Genomic DNA, 14,080 nt, shown 5'->3' on the forward strand with positions numbered 1-14,080 from the left:
TGCTTATATTCTTTTCTTACTGATGTAGAAATTCTTTCTAAAATTAATCTTTTGTCATTCAGGCATGTCTGGAGATATTGCTGGTTCTGTTCCAGACTACTGCAGTAGCAAATACCACAATACAGAGAGTCATGTGAATTTTTGGATTCCCCAGTACATATAAAAGTTCAAAGTTATGCTACACTATACCGTAGTCTATTGTGTGCAGTACCATTATGTCTCAAAAAATGTACGTGCCTTAATGAAAAATACTGATTAACATCTGAGCCTTCAGTGAGTCATCATCTTTTTGTAATGTAACACCAAAGGTCACTGATCACATATCACCTTAACAAATACAGTGATGAAAAAGTTATGAAATATTGTGAGAATTACCAAAATGTGACACAGAGACACAAAGAGAGCAAATACTGTTGGGAAAAATGGTATTGTTAGACTTGCTAAATGTAGGTTGTAACAAATCTTCAATTTGTGAAAAATATGGTATCTGTGAAACACAATAAAGCAAAGCACAGTGGAATGTGGTGTGCATGTGTGTGTAAGCACCTCCTGGTTTGTGGCTTGTCTCTTTACTTTAAAAACATTCTATTTTGATGACAGAAAATTTTACTTTCAGTGTTTTCAAACATATCTTTTAAAAAATGAAGGTTCTTTTTTGTGTGTAAGTAATATTTCCCTGTCTTGAAGTCATGAAGATAATCTACTAGATTTTCTTCTAAAATTCTAGAAATTCTGCCTTTTTATATTTAAATCTTTATCCATCTGTGTTGGATTTTTATTTTTGGTGTGAGGCAGGGGTTCAATATTTTTTCCCTGAAGGATAACTGGTTTTTCCAGCTCTGTTTATTGACTGGCTTCTAATTGATCTGCAATGTCATCTCTCTCAAATAACAAGTTTCCTTATTTGAATACAAATAATCTAATATCATGTATTAATATTTCCTTGATTTTGAGCTCCCAGGAGGCAAGACAGTATCTCAGATGTCAATTATCTGTGGTGAAAAAAAATTAATAAAAATTGATCTTTATTAAGATCATTAAATGATGAATGACAGTATTTTTGCTAAAAAGTTTTTTTTTTAAACTTGTTTACTAGTGTTTATAAATATTTCCTAAAGGAAATTATAAAAAAGTTTAAGAATGTCACAATATCATTTGCCTGCACATATGGACTTTTAAGTTCTGAATCTTGGGAGAATTTAACTCAATCCATCAGCACAAATTATTGAAACAAATAAAAAAACTTGATATTTTTAGTGTATACACACACACACACACACACACACACACACACACACACACAGATTACATCTTTATCCAGTCATCTGTTGATGGACATTTAGGTTGCTTCCATGTCTTGGCTATTGCTGTGAACATTGGGGTGCATGTGTCTTCAGATTAGAGTGCTCTCTGGATATATGCCCAGGAGTGGGATTGCTGGATCATATAGTACCTCAATTTTTAGTTTTTTGAGAGATTCCTATACTGTTTTCCATAATGGCTGCACCAAACTACATTCCCACCAACAGTGTAAGAGAGTTCTTTTTTCTCCCCACCCTCTCTAACATTTATTATTTGTAGTCTTTTTGATAATGGCTATTCTGACTAGTGTGAGATAATACTTCATTGTTGTTTTGATTGGTGTTTCTCAAATAATTAGTGATGCTGAGCATCTTTTCATGTACCTGTTGGCCATCTGTAAGTCTTCTTTGGAGAAATGTCTATTTAGATCATCTGCCCATTTTTGGATTGGGTTTTTGTTTTTGTTTTTTGTTTTTTTTTGATATTGAGCTATGTGAGCTACTTGTATATTTTGGAAATTAATCCCTGTTGATCACGTCGTTTGCAAATACTTCCTTACAAAAAAGCTTGATATTTTTAGATGAAGGATAACTTTAATAAAATTCAAATTGATCACATGGATATCATAATTCCAAATAAACATTTCTGTACAGCAGATTTCTCCTGGTACCTGACAGGAAGAACTGGGGAGTAACTTAAAGCAGCTGCTAAAGTTAGAAGCCTTGCACGAAGCTTGCTCATGAGAGATGTCTCACCTGACTACTCAGCCAGAACATTTGGCAAGCTTCAGAAAAGCAGTCAAACTTAATTTTTTTCCTTAGACTGAATTTATTATTATAAAGTATGTTCCAAATTGATGTTTAGAGAAATTCCAAGTTCTGGGACAACACTGCCCTCTGTAGTGAGCAGAGTAAGATTGTGCTCTTTAATTTTTAAAGTACGTCAACTCTGGGTCAGTTATTTCTCTCCTAAGTCAAGTAGATCTCCTTCCTGAGTGATCAGATGACAGGTTTCATCTTCTGCCCATTTTGATGAGGTGGAATAGACTTCCTAGAAGCTATGTTGTCTCCTTGTCCTCTCTTTTCTCTATCCCACGGGTCAGGAGCTCCCCTACTACCTCTTTTTTGGGCCCTTTCCCGTTACTTTTTCTTCACCAAGGCTCTCAGAAGGCTCCATTCTCTCCATCTGCCCTCCCAGAGGCCAAAAGGAGGCTTAAGATCTCAGACCTGAAGAAATAATACAGGATGCCCACTTAAATTTAAACTTTGGATTAAATAACGAATACTGTTTTAGTATGATTATGTCCCCAGTATTGCAAGGAAAATACTTACTAAAACCTTTCATTTTTAAAATCTGAAGTTCTGATTTAACTGGGTGTTCTGTATTTTTATTTGCTAAATCTGCCAACTTTCCCCTACCCTCCAACCAAAATTCCCCGAAAACATCCATTCAGATCACCTGACTAAAAAAGCTGTGGGGAAGCATGTGGAACTTTCAGCTCTTCTGGTTGTAGAGTCCCTGTACAACCTCTACAAAAGTGGCCGCATGACATTTGTCTATAAATACGGCAGTAGGAGAGAGGGACTGCTTCCTTTCCATCTTTTCCTGGCTGAACTAACTGAATCACAGTACACTTTCATTCCTTTACATTACTTTGCCTGTTTTATTTGCTTGTTTATTTTTATCTTAACAGTTTTATTGAGATATAATTTATATACCATAATAAAGTTTATCTGTTTAAATTGTACAATTCGGTGGCTTTCAGTGTATTTACAAGTTGTGCAGCCATCACTTTCCCTGTTTCAGATTTCTCTTAGAGCCGCTTGATCTGCCTTTGTACTGCCCTCCATGTGTGTCCCAGAAGCTCCTGGCCTGTCAGGAACCTTTTGGGGAAGAAAGCTGCAAGTAGAACATGGAGTAGGACACCGGGTCTGTGGAGGGACTGGGTGTGAACTGTGAACGTGGGAGCCCCGGAGCCAGTTCTGCTATCTCTTCCTAAAACTCTGGCTGCTGGTATCTTTCTGGATGGCTCAAAACTCTAAACTTGAGACCAAAAAAATCCATCCTTCAAATTTGCTGCAAGTCTCTACACTCTTTACCAAGTTTTGTTAGCATCAATAAATTAGCTCACTGATTTTTTTAAGGGGGGGAGGTAATTAGGTTTTTATTTGTTTATTTATTTATTTAGATATTTATTTATTCTGATGGAAGTACTGGGGAATCTAACCTAGGACCTCGTGTGCACTAAGCGTGCCCTTTACCACTGGGATACACTGTCCCCCTAGAAGCAATTAATTAAATGTAAAGGACTTTATTTTGGAGGTGAGCTCGGTTTATATATCACTTGCAATAAGATAAGTGATAAAATGAAGTAGCATGTAAAGCAGATTAATCTGAAATAAAGCTGGTTAATTGGAATCTATGTCTAATGGTGAAAGCAGAGAACTATGTTTTCAGTGGCTGTGGTGGTGTTTTTCTCAGAGTAGGGGAAATAAATTCGGAGAGTATGATATTATCCAACCTTAAATAAATAGCCATAACAGAGATTTTTGCAGAGCACAGAATCTTTTGAAAAATACTAAAAAGACAGGAAGAAATTGTTCTTAATAGATTCTCATGAGAGTTCTATTTTAACCCATAGAAGCACCCTTCCTTTTTATTTTTCAATCCATTCTAATAAAAATTTTCAATAAAAATCCATTGGGACTACATGATAGGGCCATTTTGATGTCATTATATTCTGACATTATCTGGGGAAGTAGCTTCAAAATATTTCATTAGATGAATGCCTTTAGATTACAAATAGTTTGAAAGAGTGATACATGGCATTAAAAAAAAAAATCAGAGCAAAGAAATGAAGGTAGAATTACCATGATAATGCTTGACTTACAAAAACAAGTGTTCTTATCAGGAAAATAGAGTTCTGATTTCACAGTTAAATTTGTAATAATTGGAATTATATTATTAAAAATGATAGCAATATATTTACTTGGCACCAATCAGCCAAATCTTCAGCACCAAAGTCAAGTAGAAAATGGGAATACTTGTCAGAGGATATTTAGATCAAAAAGCTGCCTTTATTTGAGTTAATTATTCAGCTAAAATAAGAGAAGCACAGTCAGTCATCACTAGATAGTCTTGGAGGGATGCGGTCTGCCCTTTGCAGAACTTCTACGAAAGTGAATGTGTCAGTCAGATGCTTGATAAGCTCCAGATACACATCTTAACTTCAGAGCCTTATCTAACATGGCTGCACTTTTTATTTTGTCATTTGTCTATCAAGTACTCACAATTGAACTTGTGTCAACAGAAGATATACAAAAGGAAATCATTTGTAAGTGATTTAGCACTCTCAGAACAAGTGGAGTACATTATTTTATTGTCTCTGACTCAAATTTGAGGCTCAAAACAGTGGTTTTCAAACTTGAAGGTGCTCAAGAATCTTTGGGATGCCTACAGATGTGCCTAGGAAACTTCGACATAGTAGATTTGAGTTGCGATTTTAGTGTAACTTTTAACAGATACCCTAGACCATAGATGCCTATGGTCCAAGCACCATACTTTGAGAAACACTGACTTATGCTTTCAGTTGTTTTCTATATTTGCCATTCTTTCACAAGTCTACTTAAGCCCTACATGGCGTAAGACAAACATGACCAGGGTGCCAGGGTGCAGGGTGTGGGATCACAGCACATAGCATTCCATTCCACTCTGTCCTACTCCTTGCAATTCCATTAACTTTAGCGAACATTCACTTGACAGTAGAGTAAGGATAGGGGATATAAAAGGGGCGAGACTACAGACTTGAATTAAAAAATACATTTTGCCGTTAAGGAATTTGCAAACCTTGCAATATCTGCATGATAAAGTAGAATAAAGGAAAGGAATTAATTTTGTTCTCTACTGGGTCCCAGGCACTTAGGTGATGCCTGTCACTTCTCACATGCTGAATAAATGTTTGTTGAATGTTTAATGAATTACAAAGCAAAGTGAAAGTAAGTGATGTAAATAAGCAAGCAGCAATCTACAAGTGGGTGGAACAGGACAGGAGTCTAGTTGTGAGGTTATTGATGTTTTAAAAATTGTTTCACCCCTGCAGTTTGCTTCCCTCCAAACATTACCCTTCATGTTACTCATAGAACATGATAATCTTACCAGCTCATAGAATTTTTAGTGAGGATTTTCTGAGCTGGGTGTCCAAAATGGACATTGTGGAAGAATGGGTTGGCAGTGAGAAGTTCTGTGACTGGATCTCAGATCTACCAGTGACTAACCATGTGGCAACGTGTCCCAATTTCTCCATTTGATGAATTGGCAGGGACAATACAACCTGCCTGATTCACAGAGATGGTAGATGATTACTGAGAATATACCTAGGGAAGTACTTTAACGCTTGAGAGAAAAAAATGAGCTATACAATTATGTTCCTGGGTTGCTTTCATTACTCGGTACATATACTTTTCTCAGAACAGACCTTATACAAAATTGTTGCTCAGGTGGCCCCTTCACTCATTTCCCTCCATGATGTGCTCTAGCTACTCAAGGTCTTCGCGTTATATTACTTTTTCTCTTTGGGAAGTAACTTCCAAATTCTACACTTCTTATTTTTTTACTGTTACAACCCATTCTGTTGAAGCAATGTTTTTATCTAGGGTTAATAAACTAATTATATGAAAGTTTTTAGTAAGTAGTTATACTTTAGTAGGTTATTTTACTTATATATTTAAGTTTTAATAGAATTCCATTCATAGAAATGATTCTAATTGTGGAAATTTCTGGTACTATGGTAGATAAAAAGAATGCATTTTTATAGAGAGACCTCTTTAGCAGTCTGAAATTATATAATTTATTCTTTCATTTAAAAAATGTATGTGGTTAATTCTGTGCCGGGCTCTCTTAGAAGCTGGGGATGTAGCTAAATAAACGAGTTCTGGCTCTCATGGAGCTTACATTCAGTAAAGAAGGAAGTAAGCAAGCAAAATGCCAGCCAGCAGATATCCTGCAGAATTAAAGCAGAATGGTGTGATAGAGAATGACAAGAGTGCTTGTTTTAGACCGCGTGGTCAGGAAAACCTCTCTGAAAAGCTGACATTTAGACTGAGATCTGAACAACAAGGAAAAGCCAGCCAGGGGAAGATCGAAGTAAAGAGGATCTCAGAAGAGAATGCTAACAGCGTGTTACTAGGGCAGAAATGTGCTTGATGGGCAACTTGGGGAAACAGCAAATTTGAAGGGGAAACAGCAAATTTGAAGTGCTACGAGACCAGATTGGAGAAGTAATCAGGGCTCAAGATGTACAGGGCTTCGTAAACTGAGTGAGAAGCTTGGATTTTATTTTAAGTGCAGTGCAAAGCCATTGGAGATTGTTAAGCAGGAGCTTGTGTTACATTTTTAAAAGGCCACTCTGGCTGCTGTGGGGAGAATGGCTTGTGGGAGGCCAAGAGATGAAGCTGAGAGACATATTGAAAGGCTACTGCACTATCTGGGTGAAAGATGATGGTGGCTTTAGTAGAATGAAAAGAAATGGTTGGATTTATTATTTGATTATTTGGTGATAGAGTTAACGGAGTTAATGGAGCTAGTTTATGAATTCAATGTGGGAGTTGAGAAAAAGAGGTAACATACACTGTACCTTCATATCATATTGTTTCCATCTAGGCACAATTAAGGTAATTTTGGGAACTAATTTAAATGATCTCTGGTGATTTTGATTACTCTTTTGTTAAGCAAGCTGTTTTTCCACCTGGGCATTGTATTAGTCAGTTCTGAGTGCAAAAACAAAATACCATACGCTGGGTGGTTAAACAACAGACGTTTATTTCTTATGGTTGTGGAGGCGGGGAAGTCCAAGAGCAAGGTGCTGGCTGATTCAGTTCTTGCTGAGAGCCTCTCTTTGGCTTGCAGATGCCTATCTTCTCTCTCTTCCTCTTTTTATAAAGCTACTAACTCCATCATGAAGTCGCCACCCTTGTGACCTTATTTAACCCTAATTACCTCCCAAAAGCCCATCTCCAAATACCATCACACTGGGGATTGGGACTGCAACGTACACATTTTGAGGGGATACAATTCAGTCCACAGTAGCATCACAAAGATAATCAAAACTGGGTATGTCCTAGTCAAATCAGAACTCCTGGCCAGTTAGTCTTCATAAATTACTAGCAAAGATCATGCTAGTCTGCATGTACAAGATTACTTTGTTTATTGTTTTATATTGTATGTCTTCTTATCCAATGTTATTTAAGTCAGATAGATAACCTCCGAGAACTCTCTAATCTGAGAGACATGATTTTAGGAAATTTCTGTTGTCACTAGGAATATATTACTTTTATAGATTATTGACATTCAGATTTAATACTGTGAAAAATTTGAACATTTAGGGAGAGGAGAAAATTGTCAAAGGATACTATATGAACCTCATTGTTTCTGAAGTCTGCCTTTGTGGTGGTTTTTGCATAACTCTCCCAGAATTTATGACATGCTGCACAAAATAGCCCTAACTGCTAAAACTTCTTCTAACCTAAAATAGAAAGAAACAATGAAGGTCAGATAAAGACCCTGCAGCCTGATTTCCCCTTCTGTATCTGCCAAATCTTCAGCTGATAATAGATGACTGTGCAGAGGCACAGGCTTCTAATGCTTTCCTCTCCTCTACCATCAGGGAAAAAGATCAGCTTAGATCAGTTAACCAGAGCTGAAAGTCAGAGCAGAGTGATGAAAAAGCTGATCAAAAAGAAGGAACCAAATTTCAGTTGGATATATTCAAAATAGCAGTCAGCTGACAAACACCCTTTTATATTTAAGGAGCTTTGTAGGAACTGGTAATGATGTCATTAGTAATTTTTAGACCAGAAATCTTAACATCAATATACAATATTTATTCATTGAGCTAGATGATTGAAATTAATATGTTTAGAGAGTAGTCAGAAATTTGCACATTAGTCACAAATTGTCAGTTTTTGCTTCCCTGCTTCCTCGGTACTCAGCTGTTTCCCAGAGCTTCTTCCTTCCCCTGGTCCATCAGACTTGGCATCCTGCCTCTGAGCCTGTACCAGCTCTGTCTGTAGTAGTAAGAAATGATGCAACACAGAGATGGCTTTTGGCAATGGTCCAATTTTCTTTGATCTAAAATTGAAGGAGAAAATGGAATTTTCTTGTCCCAGCACCTGGAATTATATTGTAGAAATATTTCATGGAACAGGTTGTGATTGGAAGGCTGGCTGGAGAGAAACTGCTCAGAGAACTAGTTGAAAAGCTAGGAAAAAGAAAATAGTTGTAAAAGAAACAAGAAGTGACTCTCTGGCCTGAAAAACATAAAGAGGAAGGAATGAAGATGGAGCCCATTCTTCCAACTAGAGGGGCCTGTGAGCCACGGAAAGAGCAGAGCTGCTGAGATGCAGCCAATAGAAACGCAAGGCCCGTGAGGCAGCAGTAGTGGCAAAAAAATCACATGTGAAAGAGCCATCCCTCTTGTCTTCAGCCATCTAAATCAAGGCCAGGACCATGCGATGAGAGAAAAGAGGGCTCTGTCAGTTTGTTATACCAATACTGATAAGTGTTATATTTTGTGTTTCTTTCAGTTAACCTTCTTAATATTTTTCAGTGTCAAAAGTACTTAGAATATATTTCTGTGAGATGTGAATACCATTTGACTTAGTGTAATGAGTATTCCTAGTTATAACGCATGTTAAATACAATATTCCCTAAGATTACTTCCTCAGTGTTTGCTCTAAGCATGTTCCCTAGGTAACAACATTTTATTATGACTTCATTCCCCCCGCCCCCCCAGAGATGTCAGAGGTCTTATTTTTTCAGCTTTATTGAGGTATAATTGACAAATGAAATTATAATGTATTAACAATGTAGTGTAATGATTTAATATACATACACAATGTGAAGATCCCTCCCATTGAGTTAACATGTCAATAACCTCACATAGTTATTTTTTGTGTGTGTGATAGCATTTAAGTTCCACTCTCATAGCAAATTTCAATCACAGAATACAGTGTTATCAACTATAGTCACCATGTTATGCATTAGATCCTCAGACCTTATTCATCTTGTTACTGAAATTTTGTATCCTATTACCAGCCTCTCCCTACTTCCCCCATCCTCCAGGCCCTGGCAACCATCATTCTATGCTGTTTTTATGAGCTCGACATTTTTTTCCCCCTGTGTCTGAGTGACACCATGTAGTACTTGTCTTTGTTTGGCTGGCTTTTTTTTCTGCTAATGTAATGCCCTTCAGTTTCATCCATGGTGCAAATGAAAAAAATTCCTTCTTTTTTTAACAACTGAATAATATTCCACTTTGTAACCACACTTTCTTGATCCCTTTATCCATTGACAGACACTTAGGTTGTTTTCTATTCCTTGGATAATGTTAAAAATGCTGCAATGAGCAAAAGAGAGCAGGTATCACTTCAAGATCCTGATTTTATTTCATTTGGATATATACCCAGAAGTGGGGTTGCTGGATTTTATGATAGTTTTTATTTTTATTTTCCTGAGGAAATGCCATACTGTTTTCCATATCAGCTGTACCAGTTTACATTGCCACCAACAGTGCAACAGTTCCCTTTTCTCCCTGCCCCTACTGACTCTTGTTATTTTTTGTCTTTTTGATAATAGACATTCTAACAGGTTTCGAATGATATCTCATTGTGGCTTCAATTTGCATTTCCCTGAGAATTAGTGTTGAGCACTTTTTCATGTACCTATTGGACATTTGTATGTCTTTGGAAAATGTCTATCAGGTCCTTTGCCCATTTTTAAATTGGGTTGGTTGGTTGGTTGGTTATTTATTTATGTATTTATGTATGTATGTATGTATGTATGTATGTATGTATGTATGTATGTATGTATGTATTTATTTATGCCTGCATGCCTGCATGCCTGCATGCATGCTGTTGAGTTGTATGAATTCCTTGTATGTTTTGGATAAAAACCCTTTATCAGATATGTGGTATACAAATATTTTCTCCCGTTCCGTAGGTTGCCGTTTCATTTGGTTGATGGTTTTCTTTGCTGTACACTAGCTTTTTCGTTTCTTTTCGTTTTTTTTAGTTGAAGTATAGTTGATATACAATGTTGTGTTAGTTTCTAGTATACAGCATAGTAATTCAGTTATACATATATATTCTTTTCCATTATAGATTATTATGTTGTTGAATATAGTTCCCTGTGCTATACAATAGGAATTTATTGGTTATCTAATCTGTATATAGTAGTTTGTATCTGCTAATCCCAAACTCCTAATATATCTCCCTCTTTCCTCTTTGGTAACCATAAGTTCATTTTCTGTCTGTGAATCTGTTTTTGTTTTATAAATAAGTTCATTTGTGTCATTTTTTAAAAAAGGTTCCACATATAAGTGACATATATTTATTTGTCTGACTTACTTCACTTAGTATGATAATATCTAGTTCCATCCATGTTGCTGCAAATGGCATTATTTCATTCTTTTTTTATGGCTGAATACTATTCCATTCTCTCTGTGTGTGTGTGTGTGTGTGTGTGTGTGTGTGTGTGTGTGTGTGTGTATAACATCTTTACCCAGTCACCTACTGATGGACATTTAGGTTGCTTCCATGTCTTGCCAATTGTAAATAGTGATAGTATGAATGTTGGGGTGCATGTATTTTTTTGAATTGGAGTTTTCTTCAGACATATGCCTAGGAGTGGGATTGTTAGATCATATGGTAAGTCTGTTTTTAGTTTTTTGAGGAATCGCCATACTGTTTTCCATAATGGCTGCACCAAACTACATTCCCACCAACAGTGTAAGAGGGTTCCCTTTTTTCCACACCCTCTTCAGCATTTATCATTTGCAGGCATTTTAATGATGGCCCTTCTGACTGATATGAGGTGATACTTCATTGTAGTTTTGATTTGCATTTCTCTGATAATTAGTGATACTGAGCATATTTTTAGGTGCCTGTTGGTCATCTGTATGTCTTCATTAGAGAAATGTCTGTTTAGGTAGAGGCTTTTTAGTTTGATATAGTCCCACTTGTTTATTTTTGCATTTGTTCCTATTGCTTTTAGTGTCAAATCCAAAAAAATCATCACCAAGACTGATGTCAAGGAGCTTAACCCCTATGTTTTCTTGTAAGAGTTTTATGGTTTCGGATCTGACATTTAAGTCTTTCATCTATTTTGAGTTGATTTTTATGTTTGGTGTAAGATAGTAGTCCAGTTTCATTCTTTTGCATGATGCTGTTCAGTTTTCCCAGCACCATTTATTGAAAAGACTTTTCCCTATTGTATATTCTTGGCTCTTTCATTGAAAATTGACCATATATGCATGGAATTATTTCTGAGCTCTCTATTCTTTTACATTAATTTGTGTATCTGTTTTTATGCCAATACCATAATGTTTTGATAACCTATAGCTTTGTAATATAGTTTAAAATCAAAAGTGTGATATCTGTAACTTCATCCTTTCCCTAAGATTATTTTGGTTTTTTGGGGTCTTTTGTGGTTCCACAAAAATTTTAGGATTATTTTATATTTATATGAAAAGTGCCATTGGAATTTTGATCAGGATTGCATTAAATGCGTGTATGACTTTGGATAGTGTGGACATTTTTACAGTGTTAATTATTCTGATCCATGAACACAGGATATCTTTCCACTTATTTGTGTCTTCTTCAGTTTTTTCATCAGTGTCTTATAATTTTCAGTGTAAAAATTTTTCATCTCTTGGATTAAATTTATTCCCAAGTATTTTATTAAATTTGATACTATCATAAATGGGATTTTTTCTTAATTTTTATGTTTGATAGTTGATTATTAATGTATAAAAGCACAACTGATTTTTTAAATACTAACTTTGTATCCTGCAACTTTACTGAAATTGTTTATTGGTTTTAACAGTTTTTTTTTTTTTTGGTTGAGTCTTTAGGGTTTTATATATATATATATATAATATCATGTTATCTGCTAACAGAGGCTTTACTTCTTCCTTTTTTCTATTTTTGGAAGAGTTTGAGAAGGATTGGTACTAATTCTTTAAATGTTTAGTAGAATTCATCAGTGAAGCCATCTGGTCCTAGACTTTTGTTTTTTGGGGAAATTTTTGATTGCTGATTCAGTCTCCTTACTAGTGATAGGTCTGTTCAGATTTTCTAATTTCTTCATGATTCTGTCTTGGTAGGTTTCATGTTCCTAGGGATTTATCCATTTCTTTTAGGTTATCTAATTTGTTGGTGTATTTTTTCATAGTAATTTTTTATATCCTTACTTATTTTGAGTTACCATTGCATATGTTTCCTCCTTTTATTAGTTCATTTATGTGCATTTTCTCTCTTTTTGTCTTAGTGTAGCTACAGGTTTAACAGTTTTGTTTGTATTTAAAAAAAATCCCAGTTCTTAATTTCATTGACCGTTTAAATTGTCTTTTTAGTCTCTATTTCATTTATTTATTTCTGCTGAGGTCTTTGTTATTTTTTTTTCTTTTCCTTTCTTTTTTTTTTTTTTCCTAACTTTGGGCTTAGTTTTCCTGTTTTCTAGTTTTTTGAGGTGACAGGTTGTTTGAGATCTTTCTTTTTTTAATGTAGGTATTTATCACTGTAAATTTCCCTCTTAGAGTTGTTTTTGCAGCATCACATAGGTTTGGGTATACTGTATTTCCATTTTCATTTTTCTCAAGATATAAAATTATTTACCTTTTAATTTTTTTCCTTTGAGTGACTGTTCAGGAACATGTTTAAACTCCACATATTTGTCAATTTTCCAGTTTTCTTCTTGTAATTGATTTCTTGTTTCATATTATTGTGCTCAGAAAAGATGCTTAATATGATTTCAGTATTTAAAAAATTTTAAAGACTTGTTTTGTGACTCAATACATTTATCCCAGGGAAAGTTCCACATATGCTTGAGAAGAACATGTGTTCTGCTGCTGTTAGATGGAGTGTTTTGCATATGTCTGTTAGGTCTATCTGATTAGATCTATTATTTACCCTCACTATACCTAGGGTTATAGTGATAACCCTAACTCCTGGCAATCAGTGCCTGTTTTGATATGAATTTATGGAACAATGGCTCCCACCCATCTCATCTCTCTCTGCTGCCTGAAGTCTGGCCCAGCTCACTTCACCACTCTCTCCTTGGTTGTTAACAATTCAGAGTGATGGCATCATTTGCTTGGACTGAATAAATAGCCAGGAGTACTTTGGTGAGCCAGGAGCTTTTCAATTCTGTAGACTTGTGACTTTGACTCAAACCAAGAAACTGTGGGAAATATGATGGTACAAGTCTATAGACTGTAAGTCCACCCAGTATCTGAGTATTAACATCTAAATGCTCACACTTTTTTTGAATTTCTGATTTGAAGCAGCGAAGAGCAATAAAATATGAATAAAAGATGAAAAGCTGGAAACCATTTCTATCAACACATATAGCATTTATACTCTAATCAGTAACATTTTGTATAATAGCAATAAGCATCTTAAAGTATTTAACTTTAGGAAATCATAGTGGTCTGAATGGATAAGGAGTTAATCACATATTAATATTTGAACCTAATACTTAACCTGCTTGGTTATGAACTAAACCAATTGCCTCTTAAGCATTTCTACTTCGATACTCCACAGGTATTTCACAATCAGTGTGAAAATAACTTAATTATTTTATAATGCAGCATTGTGAATCATCTTAGATTTCTTTCTCTCATATATTCCTCAATATCCAATATTATATCTAATAAATCACTGACTATAAATAATTTCTTCTTAATATTTTTTCAATGTCCCCTCACCCTTTGCACCTTAGGCTC

The sequence above is a fragment of the Vicugna pacos genome, chromosome 5 (genome assembly GCF_048564905.1).
Source record: "Vicugna pacos chromosome 5, VicPac4, whole genome shotgun sequence".
Lineage (NCBI taxonomy): Eukaryota > Metazoa > Chordata > Mammalia > Artiodactyla > Camelidae > Vicugna > Vicugna pacos.